The sequence below is a fragment of the Propithecus coquereli genome, unplaced genomic scaffold (genome assembly GCF_000956105.1).
Source record: "Propithecus coquereli isolate 6110/MARCELLA unplaced genomic scaffold, Pcoq_1.0 Scaffold71, whole genome shotgun sequence".
Classification (NCBI taxonomy): domain Eukaryota; kingdom Metazoa; phylum Chordata; class Mammalia; order Primates; family Indriidae; genus Propithecus; species Propithecus coquereli.
The window spans coordinates 7,848,332-7,858,542 of record NW_012153174.1 but is presented as its reverse complement, the minus strand read 5'-3'; positions in this window follow the sequence as shown (position 1 = coordinate 7,858,542).

Sequence of the window (10,211 nt, the reverse complement as noted above, 5' to 3'; positions counted from 1 at the left end):
TATGGCGCCGTGGCCTGGCACATGCTCCTCAGCGCCGTGTGCTGGGGACAGGGAGACAGGCCTCAGAGAGGTGGCAAAGCTTTAGTAAAACATAACAAATTTAAAACGCACTGTGTACTACTACTGGGCTTATTTCTATTAGTTTTATATGTCATATATTCAGTATAGCTATTTTTTAAAGTTTTGCGAATATATGAATGGTAATATTCACTAATGATAAACAGATTTTGACATTCTTTGCAGGTTGCATATGAAATGTTTGTTTTTCCACCCCAGAATAATCCATGATGGTTCAGATTTAAACTTAACAAAGAAGACTTGAATGGTTGCTTGCTTATAGTATTCATTTAGTGTATTATCAGACTAAAAACAGATGTGTCATAAGCTGTGTCAGGACAAAGACTGTGTCTCAGCATCTGCCGGTGAGTCGCCTGCAGATGGCATAATTTTAGAATGTGGTTTAAATCCATTCTGCCAATCTCTTTTAATTGATGAGTTAAATCCATTTACATTTAAAGTGACTTCTGACCAGGAAGCACTTATTCCTGTCAGGTCACTGTTTCTGTGTCTCATCTCTTTTTTCCCTGAATTCCTCCAATACTGTTTGGTGTTTGATTGATTTTGCTAGAATTCCCTCCTTGTTTCCTTTTCTGTATGTTTTTAAGTTTTTCCTTGGTGGTTATCCTGGTGATTATAATTAACAGCCTGAATTTCTAAGGATATAGCTTGAATTGCTATAACTTAGCTTCAGTAGCATATAAAACTCTGCTTCTGTAGGGCTCCACCGTTCTCCCACTTCATGTTGCTCATGTAACAAACTGCATTTTTGTGTATTGCGTGCCCATTAATGTGGCCTTATAATTATTCATGGATTTGTCTTTTAAATCATATAGTAAACAAAAGCAGAAATTACAAACCAAAAATATGATAATGCTAGTTTTTATTTTGAATATTATAATATATTTTGAATTTTGAATATTATAAAGTAATAAGTGTGGAGATCACTGTCTTCTTCCTCCCCAGACTTTGCTGTAGTTGTTTCTTGATGGCTGCAATTGTCTATTTTTTAAATGACTTTTTTGAACTTTTTCCTATGACTGTATTCTTTGTCATGTATGCTTCTGAAATCTCTTTCATTATTTCACTGGTGAGCCAGTGATGTAACAGCGATTTCCTTAAATACCAGGCACCAAAAAGGAAAAAAAAAAACCCTCTCCTGCACTGTGCAGGTTGGTTCTGAGCGGGGGCTGTCCCCCGCCACTTGGCGGGGCTGCGTCCTCCAGCTGCCCTCCTGGGCCCTGGTGCCCCCTGGTTGTACATGCCTTTATTTTTTATTTTTATTTATTTATTGTTAAGGATACATAATAGTGTAGTTATTTACAGGGTGCGTGTAATATATTTTTACAAGTAAACAATGTGTAATGAGCAAATCAGGGCAATTGGGATATCCATCACCTCGAACATTTGTCATTTCTTTGTGTTGGGAGCATTCCAATTCCATTCCTCGAGTTGTTTTGAAATACACATCGTTACTGTTAACTGTAGTTGTCCACTGTGTCACCAAACCCTACATCTTATTCCTTCTTTCTGTGCATTTGTGCCCATTAACCAATGGCCCTCAGTCACTCACCCTTCCCAGCCTCTGGTAACCGTCATCCTACTCTGTCTCTAAGAGATCAATTTTTTTAACTCCCACATATGAGTGAAAACATGTAATATATATTGTTCTGTGCCTGGCTTTTTCACTTAACATAATGCCCTCCAGTTCCAACCATGTTGTTGCAAATGACAGATTTCATTCTTTTTTATGGCTGAATAACATTCCATTGTGTATACGTACCATATTTTCTTTATTCATCTGTTGATGGACACTCGGGTTGATTCCTTATCTTGGCTGTTATGAATAGTGCTGCAATAACATGGAAGTGCAGATATCTCTTCAATGCACTGATTTCCTTTCTTTTGGGCATATATCCAATAGTGGGATTACTGGATCATAAGTAGTTCTATTTTTAATTTTTCTTTTTAGAAATGGGGTCTTGCTATGTTGCCCAGGCTGGTCTCGAACTCCTGGCCTCAGGCTATCCTCCTGCCTCAGTCTCCCAAAGTGCTGGGATTACAGGCATGAGCCACCACACCTCTATTTTTAATTTTTTTGGGCACCTCCATGCTGTTTTCACAGTGGCCATATGGATTTACATTCCCACTGGCTGCGCAAAGGTTCCCCTTTCTCTGCATCTTCACTATTTGTTACTTTTTGTCTTTTTGATAAAAGCCATTTTAACTGGGATGAGGTGATATCTCATTGTGGTTTTGATTTGCTTTCTCTGATGATTAGTGATGTGGAGCATTTTTTCATACATCATCTTTTCGACCTGGAAAGCTGCTCAAGCTGACGGGACAAAACAAAGGGAAGCATCTGTGCTGGCCCCTCAGGTCACCGCTAGCCACAGCTAGCCACAGCTTTTTCGGAGCAAGGTCCCATTGCCCCTGCCCCTGGCACCGGCTGCCGCAGCTGGCCACTGCTGAGCTGGGAAGAGGGCAGAGGAGCAGTAGGCAGGTAAGCAAAAGTTTCACAACATTCTCACCAAATTTTCGCAGCCTCTTTCCTCATTAAGCACTTCCCTGATTACTATAGGATCTAAAGTTCCAAAAAAGTTGGTTCTGCCCTTTTTTTTTTTGCCGGCTTACTGGCTGCCGTAGTGGAGGCACTGATTCTTGAAGGGTCCTGCCTGCCGTTCTCCTAGGTGTCCCTGGCAGCAAGAGCCCCTGTGTGTCCACTGCTGGCAGGTCATGGGGTAAGGCACAGGGAGACGCCCCCAGGAGCGCACAGCGAGAGACGACACTTGACCCAGGAAGCAGCCGGAGAGGAACCGTGCTGGGGGCGGTTCCCGGGGCGCTGGCTCTAGGACAGGCTGCCTGTGACCAGGCTCAGGAGCTGCTCTCTAGAATGTCCCCTAGGGGAGCCCTTCGCTGTTCTCCAGAATAATTCTCCAAAGCAGCTGTGTTCAGGAGCCACTTTCTGCAGTGATGGGAAGGCTCTGCCTCTGCTCTTCAACCAGGTAGCTGTAGCGTTGTGGCTAGTGAGGCCTTTAAATGTGGCTAATGTGACTGAATGCCTGGATTTTTAATTTGATTAAATTGGTAGTTAATTCTTACTATGTTCTGTAAAGTCCCTGGAAATAATGAATTACTGCATCCCGAACCACTGCTCCCAAGCGGTATGCAGGGTTCCTGTGAGCCCCTGGTCACATTTCCACCCACTGACCTGTATATTAACTTGTTGCATGAGTGTTTCTGCTCGAAGTCCCCGTATCTGGTAAGTGTTGTTGATTCGTTCACGTTGAACGCGTGGGCAGCGGCACTACAACTCAGGCCTGACGTTTTCTCAGCAAGGTGCGCCAGGCCTTCTTGCACTTAGGCACACTCCACACGCTTCAGCACGATGCCTGGGGCCATTTTACATGGCAAGGCCACCAACAAAAAGCGCAGCATGAAAGCAACTGGCACTGAATAGACTGTAAAAGACACTTGTTCACGGCATGAGAGCTGGAACAAGACGCGCAGTGTTGCCTGGTTCCACCTCAGCTGGGCGTCCGTTGGGCAGCTCAGATTTCCCGCTGCTCTGTGCACATCCGTGAATGATCTCGAGAGGACCGTGAGTATTGATTTGGGGGTTGCAAAGTTTAGCGAGCAGGGGGGTTTTTAGAATCCATTAATACAGAGGATCAGCTATAGTCAACTGAGATGGCCACACGTGGCTAGTGGCTGCCATGCAACAATTGTGACAGCCACCTCGCCACCTTGTACTCGTTGACACTTGGGCACAATCTGGAAAAAATGTCTTTGGTTATAGGTAGATGGACCCTCAATGGCTGGCTGCTTGTCAAAGGTCAAAAATAAGCAGTATGTTAATAAAGCTCCCACCTCCCTGACTGGCCGAGGCGGCACGAGAGCAGCTGTGCCATGGAGACGTTTGCTGCCGCACAGCCCTGCCCCGGGGAGCTCCACAGTGACTTGCTAGGTTTCAGGGTCCTGGGGAGAGGGGGAGTTGGGTGCAAAGTAGGATGTTCTCTCTCTGCTGCTTTATTTCACCCATTTGGGTGACTTCTATTTCCTTTTGGGTTTTTTTTAATTGTATTTAGTTTTCTTAGGTTGTGTTGCCCTGGTGTCAATCTGTTCACAAAAATAGAATTTGACAGGTCTGCTTCAATTATGGTTCTTAGCAATGAATGTATTGTAATTCTTAAGAAAATAGAATAATGCTCTGAAATCCTGACGGTGAAACTAAGATTTATACCAGCTTCATGAGTTTTTCAATGCCTTACTCTGATATTATAAACAAAAGTCATGGGTATAAAACCAGTCTGAGACATGAGGACTCACTGGGTCGGTTCTGCCCCGCACCAGGAATCTTCGGCCTGTTACAGGCCCCCGCCCCCATTCAAAGGGAACTGTGAGTGTCGAGTCCAGCCCACCACAGACGCTTCTCTCAGGACTGTGAGTGGGGAGGTGGCTGGCAACGTGCCTTGGAAGCCGATGGAGACAGAAACTCCAAAAAGCACAACACTGACAATTTCAGGAAAACTTGGTTTTCATTCCTTTGTGTTACTCAAATAATCCCTCCTCACTCCATGACAGCAGTTGTGTAAAGGGATCAATCGCTTTTACTCGTGTCGAAGTTGTATTATCAAAAATCCATTTTGCAAATGTGGCAGAAGCTGGCTTTAGTATTTAATAATTTCAAAAAATGAGAACTATTATAATATTTGTTAATTTTAAAGTTAACTAAGCGTTTAATGACTTTGTTGTGTCTGCTTTTTGTGGGAAAGCATTTGAATATTTGGTTGCAGCATGGAGGTCCGCAGTTTCAGTTGATCCTCTAGATGGGTGTCAGTCATTTGTGACCTTAAGGGCATCTTGATTTAGGTTAGGTAGGAGAATGTAGATTCGCAGCAATAAGTGGTTGAAAAACAAGAAAACATTTTTTGGGCACGTTGCTGAAGACGTGGATATTCTACTGCATTTTTCCGTATTTCAATTGGATCTTTCTTAGCATCAAGCAATGACTTTAAAATGTCACCTACTGAGAGCTCAATCAATTCCATCTGTAGTTCTTTAGGTGCCTTGGTGACATTAACTAGGTGAGGCTGAAATGCTAATTTGGGTGTGATGTCATGCTTCTCAAAGTCAGTGAAACTTTCATCATATTCTCCAGTTAATAATAGGTCTATAACAGCTACATGTTCTTCAAATGATTCACATATATCATCCTGCTCATCAATGACCTTTGCTAACTGGGGAAAATGTTCATCCAAAATTTCCTTTTGAAGAAGAAGTGTTTTGAAAAAAGATAGCTTTTTTTGAAATGCTTGGATTTTTTGCCACATATCATATATAGACTTAGTTTTACCTTGCGAAGAAGTATTCCAGTCCTTTTGCTTTGATGTGATACCAACACAGAAACACTGCATTCCTATGGAAATCTTCTTTCAATAATTCACATTGCTGATTTTGTTCTTTGTAAAATTTATCTGTTCTTGCAGAGATAAAATTTTGGCTAACACTCGTCCTTGTGATAGCCAACACACTTGAGAATGACATGGCAAATCCATACTGAATACCTTATCTTTCAACTTTAGCATGCTATGAAACTGATGATGCTGTGTTGCATTTTGCACAAATATAGTTAACAATACTTACAACTTGTTGCAAAGTGTTACTGGAAATAGGTTTACACAGAGATTTTGCTAATGCAAGATACAATGAAAAGAAATGAGAGCATCTGTATCTGTTAATATTATTCTTTTTTTTTCAAATCTGTGCAGTAAATCCTTCATGTTTTCCTGTCACGGAAGGTGCCCCATCTGTACATACACTCACTACATTACCAAATTCAGTCCAACTTCATGACCTTTATCTTGAATGTTATTGAAGATGTCTATTCCCCATGTTCTGTTCACAAGAGCGCCCAAAGTGAGTAACTCTTCCTAGCAAGGAAATCTTCTGTTATGACCCAAATGAAGTATGAAACCTGCACCAAGTCAGTATCAATTAATTCATCCAAAGCAATTGAATGATATAAATTTTCCTTTTGAAGTATTGCATGAAGTTGTTCTGTTATGTTGAGGCTAATTCATGCTGCTGATCAATTACGGTTCTCCCTGAAAGAGACAGTTGTTTGTACTTTGAAACGTTATTGGGATCTAAGCACCCTACAACCTCGACAATGCATTCTTTCACAATTTCTGCATCACTGAATGGCTTCCCTTTTTCCTAAGTATATAAGCTACTTTATAAGTTGCTTCAGTGGCATTATTTCCAGGTCTTATTGTTCTCAAAATATTTGTCTTTGCTTTTGCCTTTCATCTTTTAATTTCTGCAATACAACCTTTTGTGCCTCTCCCTCTAATTTGAAATATTTGTGGTCCTTATGAGTGTCACAATGCTGGTGAGCGTTGAATTTCTTTAATGTTGATATTACAGTATTACAAAGCAAGCAAATCATCTTATCTTTAGCAGAAACAAGATAATGTTGCAATTCCCAATTCTCATTAAAAATCTGTGTTCTTCCTTCAGTGTTCACTTGGTCTTCCTTGACATGATGGGCTGTCAAGCAGACAGAAATGAAAAATACTGTCGAGCTGTGCAACTATTCCCAAATTCCACTTCAAACAGAAACACAGTGCACCACTGTCAAAAACTGATAACAGACTGGTGTACTCCACCCCCATAAACTCGCCAACCACCCTCATGCGGTAGTGGCGCCAGTCAGGTGGGGGAAGTTAGAACTAAATTATGAGTGTAGCAGCTGTCCGTTTAGCCTTTATGGCTTCCTAATGTTCTAATTGTGTCAATCTGGGAGGATTATTTTGCTGAAACTTATTTTATTCTTTGGTATTTTAAGTACATTCATTTAAAAAAATAAAAATATAAAAGACGAACAAAAAATGTATTAATAAAAATAAAAGGATTTGTTCTATAAAACTTGGATTCAGTCAAAAGGCCACACTTAAGGGCACAGGTTCCCCACCCCTGATGTAGGTTATTTAATTTGTTAGTGTACAATTTCTTATATTATTCTCTTATAATCTTTTTTATTTCTATAGAATCTATAATAATGCATATTTTCTTACTGATTTTAGTAGTTGAGTCTTCTTTTTTTCTGGTCAGTCTGGTTAAATCTAGTTGAATGTCATTTTTGGTCAATCTTTAAAAGAGCCAACTTTTGGTTTTGTTGATTCTATTGTTTTTCTGTTCTTTATTTTTTAAAATGTTGGCTGTAATCTTTATTATTCTTTTCTTCTTCTAGCTTTGCTTGCTCTTCTTTTTCTAGTTCCCTAAGGAGTAAAATGATCAACCTGGGAATCTTTCTTTTTCTTTTTTTTTCTTAATGTAGGCATTTGCAGCTATAAATTTCCCTCTGAACACTATTTTTACTGTATCCCGTAAGTTTGGGTATGTTGTATTTTTGTGTTGATTTGTTTCAAAGCATTTTCTAATTTCAACTGTAATTTTTTCTTTTAGCCATTCATTTAATAGTGTATTATTTAATTTCCACATATTTGTGAATGTCTGAGTTTTCCTCTGTTATTGATTTCTAGCTTCATTTCACTGTGGTGAGAGAAGATATTTTGTATGACTTCAGTCTTTTAAATCTATGGAGACTTGTTTGCGGCCAAAAATACTCTCAGTCCTGGAGAATGTTCCGTGTGCACTTGAGAAGGCTGTGTATTCTGCTGTTGGGGGGCGGGGGGCGTTCTATATGTGCCCGTTGTGTCTAATTGGCGTATCCTGTTCTCGAAGTTCTCTATTCTGTTATTGATCTAAATCCTAAATGTTCTATTCACTATTGACAATGGAGGTATTCAGGCTCCAACTATTATTGTAAAATTTTCTATTTCTCCCTTCACTTTTTTCAATTCCTGCTTCATCTGTTTTGGGGCTCTGGTTTCTTGTGCATATGTATTTAAAATTGGTATGTAATCTTGGGTTAACCTTTTTGTCAATATATGATGTCCTTCTTTGTCTCTTGTAAAAATTTTTGACTTAAAGAATTTTTGTTTGATATTGTATAATCCACCCCCTTCCCCTGGCTTTGGTTAGCATTTGTATGTCTACCGAATAGGAAGCACTTCGGTTATTTTGCTATTGTTTTTCATATCAAACTCAAAAGATATGAGTTTCATATCTTTTTTGTTTTTTAATTTATCTAACACTGCCTTTTTTTGTTTGGTTTTTTTTCTAGTGTGCCATTTTTCCCATTTATTATCCTTATTTTTTTATGTAAAAAAGCATAACAAGGTAAAGAATGGCAAAATGACTTGCCTAAGGTCACACACAAAATTCCCTTCATTTCAGAAAATCTCGAGTGCAAGATGTGCCTGTGAGAGTGAGGGATATGAGAGGAAAAATAAAGTGCTGCAGCTCTTAACCGCACAACATTTGCGTTCTCTGAGTGGAGACCACGTTTTCTTTTACATTTAAATCTCAAGGTTTACTTGCTGCCGTGGTCTTTTTAAAACATTAATAGACTATTTTTTTAGAGCAGTTTTAGATTCACAGAAAAATTGAGTGGAAAGTAGAGTTCCCATGCACCCCTGCTCCCCTCCCAGCACACACACCCTCCACCACCTACAGCCTGAGCTGACGGACCAGCGTTAACACACTGTCATCACCAGAGTTAAGAGTTGATGCTGGAGTTCACTTTGGTGCTGAACATTCTGTGCGTTCAGACAAATGTGTGATGACACATATGCACCACGACAGCGTCGTACATAATCGTTTCCCTGCCCGAGGAGTCCTGTGCTGCATCTGTTCTCGCTGCACCCGTGGCCCTGGCAACCACTGGGCTGTTCACTGTGCCCAGGACTCTCCTTTTCTGGAATGTCACATAGTTGGAAATACACAGCACACAGCCTTTCCAGAGTCGCTTCTCTCACTTGGCAATATGCATTTAAGGTTCCTCCACGTCTTTTCATGGCTTGATGGCTCATTTCTTTTTAGTGCTGATAATATTCCACTGTGTGGCCGCACCACAGTTTATCCATTCACCTGCTGGAAGACATCTAGGATGCAGTTTTGATTCCCTTATTTCTACTTCTGTGTGTACTTTTAGTCTTAGTCTTAGTGGCTACCCGAGGGATATCTATTAACATATTAACTTTATAACAACCAAGTTTTAATACTGAGTTTCAATAGTGTACAAAGACTCTACCCCTCTGCCCCCCTTTATGTTGTACTAGCACAAACTGCATCTTTATACATTGCGTGCCCATTAGCATAGTTTTATAATTATTGTTTCATTCGTCTTTTAAACCATCTAATAAAACAAAAGAGTTTACAGACCCAAAACGGTTTTTATATTTACTTATGTAGCTATGTTTACCGTTGTTCTTTATTTTTGCACATGCTTCTGAGTTACTGGTTACTGTCCAGTGTCCTTTCATTTCAGCCTTTAGGATTTTTGTTTGTTTAGCTGGCAATGTCTGTTTTTCTCCATCTTTGCTGGATATAGAGTTCCTAGTTGACATTATTTTTCTTTTATCTCACCGCCTCCTGGCCTCCATGGTTTTGGAAGAGAAGAAGCTGATGTCACGTTGCTCTTGCAGCTTTCAAGATGGTCTCTTTGTGTTTGGTGTTTGAAAATTTGACGATAATGTTTTTTGGGGTGGATCTCTGAGTTTTTTCTGCTTGGTGTTTATCGAGCTTCTTGGATGCATAGATTCATGTCTTTCATAAAATTTGGGAAATTTTGGCTGTTATTTCTTCAGATATTCTTTCTACTACTTTCTACATCATTCTCTTGGTTTTCTTTAGTTCTTAGTACATGGTTTAAGCATTTTTAACACAAGTGATTTAATTTTTGTCTAGTAAGCTCAATGTCTGGGCTTCCTCAGGGACAGCTTCTACTGATTTCTTCACAATATGGCCCTTTGGATGGCTCATACTTTCTTGTTTCTTTGGGTGCCTCATAAATTTTTGTCAAAAACTAGACATTTTGGGTGGCAACTCTGCTAACCAGATTTTCTCTCCTCCTCAGTGTTTGTTGTTGCTGTTTGTTGTGGGCTGTTGTTATTTGTTTACTGACTTTTCAAAACTACGTTTGTAAAATCTTTATTGTTTGTTCTTTGTGGCCACCGATGTCCACATTCCATTAGCTTAGTGGTCAGCTAGTGTTTTAACAGTTTCTTTAGATGCCCCACCTCACC